The sequence below is a fragment of the Tyto alba genome, unplaced genomic scaffold, assembly GCF_018691265.1.
Source record: "Tyto alba isolate M040663 unplaced genomic scaffold, T.alba_DEE_v4.0 Super-Scaffold_38, whole genome shotgun sequence".
Classification (NCBI taxonomy): Eukaryota; Metazoa; Chordata; class Aves; order Strigiformes; family Tytonidae; genus Tyto; species Tyto alba.
In genome coordinates, this window is record NW_024881313.1 from 28,753,290 (window position 1) to 28,768,998 (window position 15,709).

At 35.1% G+C, this 15,709-nt stretch overlaps 1 long non-coding RNA gene across 1 annotated transcript in view; it reads left to right on the forward strand.

The window, feature by feature from the left end:
- LOC116959067 overlaps positions 1-15,709 on the forward strand; it is a 119,061-nt gene that overhangs the window by 37,805 nt on the left and 65,547 nt on the right. The window lies entirely within an intron of this gene.

The window sequence follows — 15,709 nt, forward strand, 5'->3', positions numbered from 1 at the left end:
TAGAGGATCAATTTTTGCTTTAGTTTGCAAGATGATTTATGACAAATCCATGACTGAACCTGATCTTTAGAAATACCTTTGAAGCACATTATACCATTTTTTTCTCTTCCAGCTCTTGTGAGAAACATGGGTTAGTTACATTCTGCCTATATTGCAGCTAATGGACAGTTTATTGTCTTAAATGCATCTTCACTGGCAACAAGGTTTCCAGTCTGAGTTTTCCGGCAGCAGCCCGCTGATTAAAGAAATGATATACTTCTATTGGTGGGAGACATGCTTCTCTAATTGCCTTTTTTGATGATGTCAATATATATATTACATGTAGCTGTTAAATTGCTCAGCAACTTTTAGTAATATATATCCTGTGAGATGTCACTTTCATTTCATGCTACACAGCTTTTCTTTCTTCCTTTAACTCCGTACAATAGCTTAGTTCCCTTTTCGCCTCTATGTGCTGAGGTTGTGTGATCAGAACAACAGTAGATGCAATCAAACTCACAATTAGACTGTGATTCACATTATGTAAAAGATTCATCATGCCAATTGATGTGAAATGACATGCAGTCTCTTGGCAGTGATTGCACAAGGCTTTAATCTCTCCACACATTGAACCCTGTACCTATAGTGGTTCAGCAAAGCTTAGTTGTAATCATTTTTGGACTAATGCTTTTCCATGATTTCATTATGAGGAGTATAACAATGAGGCCTTTTTCTGCTACTTCTTTTAAATGCCAGGGTGTGCTGATTACACAGTTAGCATCCTGCATGCAGCTGACCTTTTGGGTAGAAATGGTATGAGACTAGTGGCTTTTTAGCATTCAAGGGCTAGGTGTCTTACTGAAGACAGATGACAATTTTTTACTCTTTATCCTAATATTCCTCTTTCCCTTCTTGGCCTACTGGGTCAATCACCTGGAAATTTTTCAAAGACAAATGCATATGGGTTTCTTTTAACAGTTCAATCCCAAAAAGCAGATACTTTTCCAATTTCTAAGATGAACAAGGATCTTAGATGAAATGATTCTTCTAAACGTTGATTTTCAGGGAAAGTAACTCCTAAATATAGCTTACACCTTCATGTAATTTACTGTAGATATTGAAAATTAGAATCTTTATATGAGCATCTTGGAAAGATCGCAAGAATCACTCCAGATCTCTGACCTGGGCAATGAGTGACCAGTGTGTGTGTGTGTGTGTGTGTGTGTGTGTGTGTGTGTGTATCAAGAGCAGGATGTAGACAAAAATCATAACTCCACATAATAGTTACTGATTGGAAACTGTGCAGTGACTGGATGGGCAGGAGTTTTTTAGCCTTTAATTTTAAGTAGAAGTAGATTTGTCTTTAATGCCTGTGTATGACAAGGAATACATAGATGCCAATGTGCATGACTAAACTCACTTTCAAAGAGCTGAGTATGATTGAGTGGCACTCATTTTACATTTATGAATAACTTATCTAGATGAAAAGTCCTTGGAGACATGCATATAAAAATAAAAAATCAGAAAAATGTAAATTATGATGTCTTTGGTCAATAATTGAAAACATTCGTTTCCAGAACTGTAAAAAATTAGTCTTTGGCTATTTTGGAATTCATGCTATGTCCTATTTCATTAATTAGGAAATGCAGATGATTAAGGATTGGCCATAAACTGTAGTCATTGACTTCTGATAGAATATTTTGAACTTATTTGTGCTCAGAGTTCTTTTAATTAACTACTTTTTCTACAGGGTCAAAGAGAAGTGGAGCCAAAACCCACAGAAAGCAGGTGATCAGAAAAAACTTAAACAAAAAATTATATTCTGTAGTTGGAAATCCCATTTATCTATTCACACACATGCTTTAGCGGAAAAGCTATGTACCTCAAGCAGAGTTACAACCTCATGAAAGATGTTCTGGAGACTTCCCGAGGTCAAGTAGGGACTTTACTGTTACTAACACTGTTGAACACTGTGTTCAGCTGCTGTAAATGTGGAGGGCATTATGAAACTATAATGCAGATGAATTTTTCATGAGAGAAAGTTGAAGCTGTTTTGTTTGTTTGTTTGTATTCCTGAGGCAAATTGTGTGTTTGTATGAATCAAATATATTGTACCAGATTAAGACCTCTGTCTGATGAAGATTTGGATTCCATTCTACATTCTTGTGATTTGATTCCAGTTTATGCACCACTAATAAAGCCTCTCAGATTGTGGCATATCAAAGGTGTCTTTATATGTAGCCACTTACATGCTATGCAAGTAGAATCACCTATTACTATGTGAGTAGTATGGAAAGTCTCTGGCATAGCTGAGCCTTACGTAAAGGCATTTTCAATTTCTAACCAAATATCAAGGAAAAAAGTAATCTTTAATTTCTAAAATTTCATAGTTGTGACTCTTCTTTCAAGTTCTAGTCTTTTGAGCAACAGGAGCAAAAAGTGATATTTACTAGGAAAAAAAATATATATTTTTTCTTGATTTGAGGAAATTCAGTGTATCTCATGGGAAGAAATAATAAAAAGTCATTTCTCACTCAAAAATCTCAAAATTGCATTTCTACAAATTTTCTGTTTGTCTACCAGTATAGTTACTTGATAACTACCCAAGACTGAGAGAACAAGGCCAAGCAAAACAACAGTGGTTCCCTGGGTAATTATAATGCACAAATCCAACAATTCACAAAAAAATGATGATCTGGTTTCTCAGAAGTTGTAAATATGTAGAAATACCTCACATATATCTTCCTTTATTTTTTTTTTTTTGTTTGTTTTCAGATTATGTACCTATACAAGAAATTGGACTTTTTAAATTACTTCTGTTCATTGCTTTTGGAAACTGTTTAATTGGATAATGTTTGATTTTAATACAGACACTAAAACTCAATGAGGAGCTGAAAATTCTCTGAAGTACTTCTGCAGAGCAATATCTACATGGTTTAACTTTACATGTCATATAGCCATTCTTTATTCTGCCATAACTAGACTTACAACAAAACTTTGTGTGCAAAAACAGAAATGGGAAGAGATGTGTCAGAGTGCAGGCAGATGATTGTTAGAAACCTGTGACTTGGCAGCTTGCTTCTGGTCTACAGTCCATGTGGAAATGGTGGACTAGACTCAAAGTCTTTTAGATATGAACATTTTCCTCCTAATGTTCCATCCTGCAGTATTTTATTAGCATATTACCACTAGATTATTGGAAGAGGCTGTATAGGCATAATAAATATAAGGTTAAAAAAAAAAAAAGAGATTAAATAATAACAAAATAATAAAACCCCCCTGTATTTATATAATAAAAGCATTATTGAAACAAAAATCAGATGTTGTACTCAGAAGCTATGTTTTGTAACATTTTGTACTTAACACACACTACAGACTTGGTGTTGCTTGAATTTTGACCCCTAATAACATGAGGGGGTTGAGCTTACAGAAAATCATCTCATCTACCTTAGAAAGAATGCTTCAATTCAGAGAAAGTTAGGCACATACTCAACTTAAGCATTAGATACAGCTATTGAAGTCTATGAAACTACGCTGATAACAAGCACTTAAGTGTTGTATTTATTTGGATTAGAAGCACAGAGAAGATGAACAGAAAGATAAAAGAAATCATTTTGGAGAGCTTCATTAATATCTAGAGAGGGATCCTCAAAAAACCCCTAGCATTTGCCTGCTACCAAATCTCTGGTTTGGCCTCCTCAACACTGTGCAATGCCACATTAAATATCTGTATTATGTCTCCTGTTGTGAGCTGAAAGTAACATAGCTTCGTAGGTTCAATGCTGTTCCCAGGCTCATATATTTATTTTTCCAGTTCTAGTCTTCAGTAAGGAAGGAAATAAGATAACTGCTGACATAGACAGACTTAGGGGAGACCACTCAAATTATTTTACATAAGTAGATATTTCACTGGTAACATTTAAATGGCCAAAATCAATCCCAAAGGCCATTTACAAGAAAACATTCAGCTGGCCATTCGATTTTGATAGATGTAATTTTTTCTCTAAATGAGCTTGACGTTCATTATAATAGAAACATATGTCGATGGTAACAGTGTTGAGGGCCATATGCCAACCCTCCTTTGTTGTTCCTGATTGAACACTGTAACTCTGGCTATGCTTAGGTTGTTTCCAGCTAGGACTGCAGATGTTGATTTTGCTCTTTTACTCACTGAGCAATAGGCATGCCCAATTAACCTATAACTAACTAGAGTCTTTATGCACCTGTAATTTATTTATTAATCAAAACAAATCTACAGATGGAAATTGAGATTAGAGAATAATTTTTCAGATGTGAACATATATTAATTTCCCATCTTTCTCCACCTGTGACCTGCCCTTTCTTCTCAGTTCACAGTGTTGCACCATCACTTTGCATGGATCTATCTCTAGACACATAGCACTACCAGGAGATAAACATTTTTTAACATTCCTTCAGGAAGAATTTAGAGATATACATTTAGAAATTTAAATTTAAATTTAGAAATACTCTAACTCACTGTCTATGTAGCAGAATTTTGTGTTCAGAGTTTTGGCATCACACAATAGGGTGCTTTCACCAACATTTGCCTCTAACCCTAACAGGTCTAATGCTGATGAAGTCAGTAGAGCACTTTGAAGAGTATCAGCTGGTGGTATGGGAACACCTGGGGAGTCCCTTGCACTTGCCTCCAAATGACACCTTAGGAGCTAAGTGGGTCTTAAACAGTGACAATTGTTGAGCTTGGAGTATGACACCCAGTAGCAGGAGTTTCAGGATTCGCGCTATGGCCCAGACTGCGCTAGCAGTCCCCACTCCTAGCAGTTTAGCTGACAGTCTTCAAGGCCTTCTCAGATATTGTGCCACTGTGTAAACTTATATCAGACTTTTGTGAAATGAGCTGCTTGAGAAAGGTCTGTAAGAAGTCTCACCTGGGATCTTCACCCATGCAACACCTGCCCTTGGCTCAGGATCTGCATTTAAGCTCAGTCTTGTCCCTTGACTGTGCTATGCTGTAGGTATGCCTATGCCTGGCCTCATACCTTGCTGATCCTGACCTTGTCTTGCTGACTTGGCTTGGCTTGGCTTGGCTTGGCTGCAGGTCTGCCTCATCCCTAAGGATTTGTCTGGAGATCCCTGGACTTGTTGGTGATGCTGATTATCACCAGACCTGCTGCTCTTATTGTTTGAGTCTTGTAGGACACTACCTCTGCCTGATTTGCTATCACCTCTGGCTTCTATCTCACCTTGTCTTTGGAGCAACCAACACTTGCTGCTAAGTGACAATATAAGATTAATATGTATTTCAGTGAACCTAAATTAGCCTCTCTTACAGTTAATTCTTTGATGTATATCTTACAATTTTAGATTATTTAGACGTTTTACTCTTTTCTGTACAGAGCTCTTCCCTGGTTTGCCTTGACCTATTTAAATGACTTAGAAGTTTAGGTGGACATTTTAAAATACATAAATAATGAACATAGTGGTTTTGCAAATTCCTTGTGCTCTCACTAGCTGCAGTGTTTCATTCCAGTTTTGTCCCTTGTTGCTGGTAAGCCTTTCCACCTTAACAAACAACAAAACTTACCACAGTGGCATGGAAGAAATACCATGTAGCAAGTGTAGCTTGCAATTCCCTTTTTTGTTCCACTTTAGAACTGGGCAAAATAGTGGTTGCGTGTATTTAATTAGATTAATTTTGGTCAGAAGATGCTTATCCATCAAAATATGCTTGTAATTAACAGTCAGTTTTGCTGATTGTCTTCACTTTAAGCTTCTAAAACAGAGTATTTGATATTGATTTCACATAAGGTAATTACTAATGAAAACAGATCTAAAGAAAGTGCTAAAATATGATAGCAGGTAAAGCACAAAGTAAAAAATTAAAGAAATTAAGGAAAATTAATTAAAGAAGTGAAGGAAATTCTAATTAGTTCTTGCTTGAGGCAACTTTAGTAATGTTGCAAACTCATGGCAAGGCATTGTTAGTATAAAATAGCTTCATAGAAATGCATTTTTTAACAGTTATGCTCAGCTGAGATGCAGCAATGCCTATAAAAGGACTGAGATTTGTGGGAACTTTCTGCATTCTACATCTGAAGGTTAGATTATTTAAAATTTCAGATTTTTTTTTGGCCAGTCTTAAAATATTTCTCCCAAATTAGTCTATTCCTTCCAGAAATGAGCTGAATTTCTGAAAACAATTCCAAATTGAATTGAAAACAATTTCTTAAGAATATGTTGATGCTATTTGTAAAAAACCCCACAACACCTCAAGAAAGGCAGAAAGAAAATTTACATAGGAAAATAATATTTTTTTACATTTGCCTCCAGCTGGGATGAGATTGTTCTACTAGTTTATTAAGGTTTTAGTAACATGAAATGAAGAGACTGTTAGCTTTGTTTTGTCAGAGAGTTATCTTTATGTTACATGGGTATTCCAAAATAAAGTCGGTAATAAATATATTTCCTTCGTGCTAGTGGTATTTCTGAGTGTAATGAGTGAATGAAAGATGAAAGGAGGTATTAGGAGAGTTCACTTTGATTTGACGCTACCACATCATGAATCTCTCTCTGTGTTCTTCACACTTTGAACAGACTGCTTGAACAATGAAATAAACTACATGAAGAGCTGGAAATCACATGTAACATTCTTCTTGCTGAAGTTGCAAACTGGGTGCTCTGCAGACTGCTGGAGGTTAGAAAAATCCTAGCAAACAGACAAAATCCAGATATTTTTGCTAATGAACAATTCAATCTGAAACATTTGTTGGGCATTGCTCTCACTTTTATACTTTTCTTATTCTCCTTTGCTGGTTTATAAGTCATTTGCTTCTCCTGTACTTCAAATTTGTCCATCTTAGAGTCTTTGTATTTAATTTTATGGATTTCTAATGTTGTTCATAAATTGGATTATACCCTTTACTTGACCAAATTTTGAAACTAAATCCAGACCAATGCTCTTTTGATGTCAATATTCAGCCACTAACCTCCTAGGTTTATATTTAGATATAATTGTGTGTGCTTAATGGTGTTAATTTCAACTATTTCTGCTGTATGTACACAAAACTGCCAATCTGAGCTGCACCTAAATAATTATTCAGCTACGTAGAAAGCACAGAGTACAGTGTAGATGTTCTCTGGATCCAATCTATGGAAGGAATGAGAGGAAATTTCTCTTAAAAATAAATTATATTTTCTCTCAAAATATTATTATGTCTTCTTATGTGTATATCTAGACTTAACCTTTAAGTGAGAGAGATATTTTGAAACTTCCTCTACGGCTACAGTAAAAGACCTTTAAAGAATTTTGTTTCTTTCTTTCAACTCATCTGTCTATACTCACACATAACACAGGTTATGTCTCCGTAAGAGAGCTGGCAGGGAGGGTATGTACGTGTGCCCCAGGACCTTTCCACGCTGGCATTGTAGCATAGACCGTTGGTAAAGGTGGAATTGAACGAAGATGTCTGACTTTGTTCTAGAGCTCCTGCAGTTCAGACAGATATTTTCTTCTGACGACACTGCAATTAGGGTAGTGTCCTCTAGGACAGCTTTGGAACAGACATAAGCAGTAATTTCTTAAACTGTTGCAACAAGACTCACTAGAGTTCATCTTCCACGTTATTAAATATTAATTATATACATATACACACAGAGATATGAACACACAGTTAATTTATCCCTTGTGTAATGCTTAAATGTTTAAAAGACAAAGAAGCAGTGTTGGTTTTCTGTTTCTAGTAAATCGACATCTTTGTCCCTAGAAGCAGCTATTTTGTGCATTATAACATAATCCAACATTGTTTATAGTTATACTTTTTTATTTCACTCAGATATCCGTTTGCATGAAAGAATTTAGATTTGATGTCATATCAATTATAAATGCTTGTACAAAACTTTTGTGAATAAATCAGGCAGTTAGTTCAAAAAATGTGTCGACCCGTAGCTAAACAAGTATTATTTATAACAATACTTATTACTTTGTGTGTGCCTACCATGGGCATAAGTGCTTTCAAGGGAATAAAATCTGAATTTTGATGATATAAGTAGCAGCAAGACAGAATATTAGTATGACACTCTGATGCTTTCAATTTTTTTACTTTTTCTTCAAAACATTTTTTTTTTTTTCAGAACAATTGAGTTCATTTAATTCTGTTTGTAAAATATTTTCATGTTACTATCCATACTGGATAACTTTGAAAGCGAATATTATGAGTTAAATGATGTGAAAAAGTACCAAATATTTTATAAACAAAAGACAGGGGAAATAGATTTTCTTATTTTCCTGGTTTAATAATAATTGTACCAAATAATTAAAACAAAAAATTGATAGTAGCAGATTTGCTATTATTGCTGTCTTCTACATAGCACAGACACTACAGGACTGCTTTCTGACTGATTTTGCCTGTTTGAAGAGCTGAAATAGAATAATTTATATATTTTTTTAAAAATAACTTTGATAGTTTCATCATGATATGATATTGCACAATATCAAAACCACTTTTTGATTGAACACTCACTTTTCATTAGAGTAATATAATTTTTTTCCTTTATATTAATTTTTTATTCAAATGATTTAAATTTTTTTTAAGTGTTGGAGTAAATAAGGGGTTGATAAAACCACTGACAGATAAGCAGAAGGAAAGCAAGTCCTGTTACTGGGCCTTGATAAGGCTGTTCCAGTTCCTTCCCTCCCTGCAGGCCCTCTGGCTCTGCTAGTCCTGGGCCTCCCTTAAACTGACCATTTCTGATTTATGCATGGAAGAATATACTGCAATAAATTGAAATACAGATAAAGTATTTATATGTATGTAACTGATATAGTGCCAATTCTTTCTTTAGTTTTTATGCTGTGTTATGATATGTTAACAAATACAGGGTTTATAGTATTTCTGAGCTCTGAGCCTGCCCTGAACAGCGATATGTTTTTCTAGATATTTTTCCTAAATAAGCTTTCATAGGAAGCAGCTAGGTGGTACATGAAGACTATTTGGCAACAGAATGTCAGACAAAGAGGAACCTCCTTCTCCAGTGTGTCCTCCCTGACATTCCCTTTTCATGAACTAGTCATTGCACCCAAGTAAAACCTGCTAACAGACCACTGTGTGAATGCTACTTGTAGGTTTTCTTGACAGACTGGTTGAGCCTACCCGATGCTGTGTTGTGTCATGTGATCATTACAGTCCACATCTCTCTATTGCTTCATTCCATGACATAAATATTTCCTTGGTAAATATCATTCAGGTGCCCAAAACTCCACTGGACAACTGGGCTTTTATAATACTGATTCAAAAAGGGTCTAGTATTAGGACTGCACAGATAGGGATCTACCACTGAAACATGATTCAATGTTTAGTTTCCATGCCCCCTTTGTAAAGTAGGTGATCAAATAATGCGTCTGAAGACAAAATCTGGGTGGCTTAATAAATAAGGATTGAAGAAGGAAGGACAACAGGGACAAGGAGTTACAATCTGATCCGGTTTCCATAAAGGAAACATCATGGTCCTCTCTCAGTCACAAGCTCAATACAAATAGAGGTTTTTTGACACTGACAGTTGATTTTTTTAGAAGTGCAAGGATCTAATAAATCAGTTACCATGATCCCTGGTATTTCTTGATAGTTTTTCTCCTTCAAAACATTTTATTTTTTTATCAGAACAGTTCATTTTATGAACTATTTAGTATTTAAATATCAGTTTGTAGAAAGCTTTGCTTTATTCACAAGACTAGTTGATTCACAGGGCTCTGATTCTGATAGCATTTTCCACTTGTTCATGATAGTGACACATTACCAGGACAGCTAAGGTAAAGGTTCTAGACTATGTAGTTGGTCAAACTGAACAAATACTTTGGCAAAATATTAATTTTTGATATTTTTTCTAGTATGACCTCTCTCTTTTAATAGTCTTCATTTTTCTTGTTGACAGAGCTTTGTCATTTAGGAGCATGGAATAAATTAAATTGTTGGCTAACATCCAAACAACAAATTGAAGTCTATAGTAGATGTGAAGAGTACTGAAGTCCACCTATCAAGCCTACTTCATTGTTAATGAGAAGAGTATAACCTAATCCTGAATTAAGAAGATACTTTAAAACAAGCAACCTTGATTCTATTAATACTGGACGTTACTTGGAGAAAACAACTGTTACTATGTTTTCTGTTTGGTTGTACATGTCAGCAAGGTTGCACAAAGGAGTTTAACACAAAGTAGGTACCCCTGGTGAAATCCTGCTGACACTTTTGATCATAATCCCACAGTTTTCAAGTGGCAATTTAGTCCAGAAGTCTCTGAAATAAAATTGTAGCTTTCCCCAGTAGCAGAAAGTGACAGCATTCTTAAAAGTTGCAATAGTTTAGCAGTTTACTGGTTTTATTATACTTCATGGGTGGTGTACCATCTTACCTCAAGTATAGTGGCTGTTTTTTTGCATCCAATAGCTGATTAATCAGGAAGCACAACATATGAATAGAGAAGATTTACTCAGACTTTCATTGCCACAGGGGAAAGCATATAGTGGGGCTGCAGCACTGTTACACACTTCCCAAGAAGTAATTTTTATCTGGTTCTTGGTATTTACGAACTATTGTAATCTGATCAGTTCCCCAGAGTAGGGATTTTTTCTTCTCTTTTTTTCCCTCTTCACTAGACAGATGCATCAACAAGCAGTAGGAGGGCTGGCTTATCTCCGCTGATAATAGCATGCAAGATAATTTTACCATGTGACTCACTTTCTTCTTTGACTCTAAAAGATATTTTAAAAAATATTTGCATTAATTTAAAGAGATTTCCCATAAACAGGATTTTCTAAAAAAAAAAAAAAAAAACAAAAAAAAAAAACAAACAACAAACAAACACCAAACTCCTTGCTTTAATCTCATCTTTAAAAAATACAGGAAAGAAAAAGCTTACTATGATGTTCCAGAATTTTATAATGTTTTTGAAAAATGAAAATATCCTCTTAGTGAGTAAATGGGGAGCACATCTGCGGAAATGTATTTGCAGTGAAGAATTTTTACTTCTGTACACATCACTGATTTCTTAGTCTGTCAAGGAAAAATAATGCTTTTTGCTACCTCCTGCTCTTTTATAGCTAGACCTTCATCTAACCTTGATCAGGGTCATGGCATAGGATGAATTGATAAAACATACTTCATTTAGGATTAAATAACAATGAGACTGACAGTGGCTAGAGGAGCTTGTAATACTAATGGAGAGTTTATCATCACACTTCTGGTGGAAAAACAATATGACTTGGTTCAGTTGCTTCCTATGTGCCAGTCACACAAGACAAACGTTCCCAGCAGGCCAATCTAATGTGCTCTCCCAACATTTTAAAGAACATCAAAGGTGTTAAGTATGTGAAACAGAGAAGTATTCTTAGCCTACTCTCTCTGGAATATGTGTTACTCTGATTTCTGAGCTCCCTTTCATTGTTGTTCTTTTGTTAATCTGTGCAAGTTCTCCTACAAGCCAGTGTACTCTGTTACATTTGCTGTGGTACAGAAAACTTCAGTTTCCCTTCTAGCACTGTAGCTCCAAACTGAGTATCTACTGTATGTGACATAAACAGTTAGTCAGAGATACATTTCACATGTATTTCAGGAGGTCAGTAAGACACTTGATCCCATTTCTAGTGTTGGAAAGAAAAGTCTAAGATCTCTCTGACACTTCACGTCAGCACATTGTCCCTCAAGCAGTGTTCGTTACCCAATGTGCAAAAGCCAATCTCATACATAGAGCCAAGATATCAGCTTATTCCATAGCTGTGCAAAGATGGGTGCAAGGTAGTAATTCCACAAAACTAGCAGACCACAAAAAAGAACTTCAAGGTATTTATAAATTTCAATCTACACAATTGTATATTTACTATAATGACATGGTTAGTTGCTTATCACTCCTACTCCTCATTGGTTAGTAACATGCCTTGTCTTGATTTAAGGTTATAGTGAGTTTTAATTTTTCTGTGCAAGCTCACAGGGTGAGGGTCTTAATTTGGGCAGGGGTCTTAGAAGTGGTGGTTGTGATTTTTACTATTTTAAGGAAGATAGTTCCTCCAAAGGACACTCTAATCTCTAATTAAACTAATTCACAGTAAACATTTTTTAATAAGCCTCCATGTTCCAGGATGTTTCTCTTCTTCAGGGGCAGTAGCTCCAGATTACAAGTTCCTTACTAATTATTGTTGATGGTTTAAAGAACAAAATATGTTCTATTTGTCCTTGTATTTGATGAGAAACATTTGTGTGGACTGCAAGCAGACTTTGCTGCAAATGGAAAGAAATACCTTGAACACAAAAAATGCAAGTAGCTATGTGGAACTCTGTACTTTTGGTGCCTATCTATTTTCTTCTCAAAATGCGTAGGTCAGTCTAAATCTGCACTCTAGAGACAAACTCAGGTATAGACCCAATGTAGTTTTCTCTACCAGCAGCACAGGTTTCTGATTACTGTTCATATCACTATGTATCATATCAGATTAAAATCAAAAGCAAAAACGAAAACAAAAGCCAACCTAAAAACTGTGGCAAAAAAAAAAATTAGTAAGTCAGAATAAACTGTTTATTGATGAATCTCCATGAATCACCATGTTATGGAGTTACCTGTCTGTGATCTCTCTCTCCTGACTTGTGTCCATACTTTGCCTGGCAGAGGACTAGTTAGCACAAGCCAAAACAAAGCTAGAAGCATGCTAGTAGTTTAAAACTACTGGTGATGACCTGTCCATGCATTTGTTTGTGTTCTGGTCTTACTCAGTTTACATGCATAAATGGAGCCTACAAATTTTGCTTTCCTTGCCTTATGAGGATCTCTTCCAAAACGACAGTAACAGTTCGGACTTGGCACTCAGGTCATTTTATAGATCAGGAAGAGAGAGGAATATATCCTTTAGACCAAACAGCAGGAATGTACTAATGATAATTCGGTTCTGCATGTAGTTGGTAAAACCAGATATAAAATGTTACCTTTTGCTATGTCACCTTTAAAACTTGTTTTCAGAAAATCTAACCTGCTAACTTCTTTCTAGGAAAGATCTTGAACCTGTATAAGAAATTCAAGTCTACCAACAGTAGGTTTTCTTCCATTAGTTTTTCACAGACCATGAAGAAATAGTTCATAAATCTTATCCAAAAAAGAGTGTATGCCATTGCCTCCAGCAGCTAGATTTAATCATGGATGGTGTCAGCATCCATGGAATCTTATATCTGGGTACCTCCAGAATTTTGCAATCCAAATATGATTTAGATGCCTAAAAGGGTGAATGTTGCTGCAGAGCTGATTTCCTTAATATTCTTCTAAGATTTGGGGACATGACTTCTACCATCTTCTCAAACACTCATTGGATTTCTTAAAAATCCAAACATATCACTACAAGTAATTACCTCACTATTCTTACGCTTAGAAAAACAGATTAATGGTTGAAGAATGTGAAATGAAGAAAGTATATTTTCTATCTTATTTTTCATACTTTCATGCTTTGATTCTGTTCTAAACCTTCAATCTTTCTTTTGTTTTACGTTATTTCCTTCACTTGCTCATAAATTGTTCTGCAAGTGAAAGACTAGGATACTACCTTTGTATTTCAGTCAACATGTGACATCCAGTATTTTTATTTGTTGGGTAGTCTTGTGTTCACTGTAAGAACACACACATACTCAACCTTCCAGATTTCGTTTGGTTCCGGTTCTCAGTGTATTATTTATACAACTTTATAGTAGGTTATAAACCTGTGAAAGCCTGATTCTTATTTTTTACTATGTGTTTTGAACAACACCAACATCCTGAGAACTTTTTATGATCCAGTTTTGTACCTATTATTTCAACAAGTTTGTTTCTATTAGCCATAAGTAATAATTTCCTCCATCTTCTCACTGGCTGCAACAGTGCCTTATTTTATTTTCCAAGACTTCTTTTGTTTTGCACATATGTTTTTGGTAGCACACATGTAACTGTATGTTACAGTTTAGACTAAATTTTCAAATGTGGGAAACAAAAAGAAGGGACCTGTGTTGGAGGTTGACATCACTTGCAAATTCTAGACAACTGTGTTTTGAAAATAGGTCCTTTCAAAGAATTTCCACTTGCATGTCCTTGCTGTAACAAAAGGCTGTCTCTTTGTTTCATTATGTGATGTATGTTATTTGTGAGCATCCAGTCTAAAACCCTTGACCTAAAATTTTCTCAGATTTTAAGAGATGAAAAATGTCACTTGTTAGTTGGATAACTAAAACTAATCATTTTCTTCAGATAAATAAGTAATAATTTTTTGACTCCTGAGTTGTGAAAGTTGAAGTGTTACATGACAATTTCTTCAAGATAGTTTTAACTGGCATTTATGGTAAGAATTGGAGAATGACACATAGCAGCATACTAACTCTAAGAGTCAGGGGAATACACCATAATGGTATATATTCATCTTGATTTTATGCACTGTACATTACATTAAAATTTTAAGGGATATATTATAAACTGTGGCACTTACTTTAGAATCAGCACACCTGTTAATCAATTTCATAAAACTCAGTTCTCCACTGTAAATGTCTATGAACAGTTTTCTTTTAACAAGCAGTCTTAGAATTGCTTATGTCCTTATCCATTATTTAGATTGCAATTTCAATACATGGCAATGAAACTGTTCTCTGGCAATCTGTTTTATTAAGAGAGTGTGTTTTCAGTGTTGGACTTTTCAGCAGATTGATCTAAATCCTATCGAGCTCATTAGGAATACTTCCTTTATTCTTACTCGTTGTGAAACTGCAACATGAATTTACTATTGTAAGAGGAAATACATGTATAACATATTTGTAATAAACTGTAACATAAGATTCATTTTAATGATTCTCATGAATTTACCATAAAATTCCTAGCTTTACCACAGATATCTTTTGCAATCTTGAACAAATCATTCAAACTGTTTACTTTATTCCCTTACCTGTAAAATGGGGAAAATGCTTCCTTTGTCCCAAGTTTATAACATCGTGTTTATTAATGACTCACATTCTTTAAGCCCATTTTGCATTTTTACAGGACCTAGAGTAATGGAGCTTCACTGATGATAGTGACTAACACACACTGAAATAAAGAGAAACAAGTCTGTTCTCTAGCACAGATGACATTTCAATATAGTATCCCCTTTTCTTACATGCCTATCATATAACTGAAAATGTTGAGCCCTTCCAAATATTTATACTCATAGATTTCTGTGGGTTAGCTCTGCTAAGATCTTTACAAGTCCTTCCACAGACGATGTATCTCCTTCATTTAATTTTCCAGAAATGTACATTCTATGGTGATGAACTCATAACCAAGATTAAATGACTTGAGCTTGATTGAATTAAGTCACAGTTCTACCTTCTCTAGGAATTCCAGACCTCCCAGGATTTCTGCATACTCAGTTTTCATTAATTCTAATATATCTGTTCCTGTTAATGCAGTTTTGCTGACCACTTCCTAAAGAACTTGATCACTCACCTACTTCTTTATTTTCTGTCACAATATTTTTCATGGAACTGTGCTTAATAACATAAAGTAAATCTTCAGTGCCTTTCCCTTTTTCTACTGACCTACAAATGGATTAGGTGAGCATGTAGGATGTATATTTTGATTGATCTTTCCTCTCATAGATCTTGCAGTATAATGTTTGTGATATAAACATGGAGGTGAATATCTGCTGATGGGCAATTCTCTGTTAGGGTGAATTTAACAATGTGTTTTGGCTGATCTAACAGCTCGCTCCCATGCTAGTGCC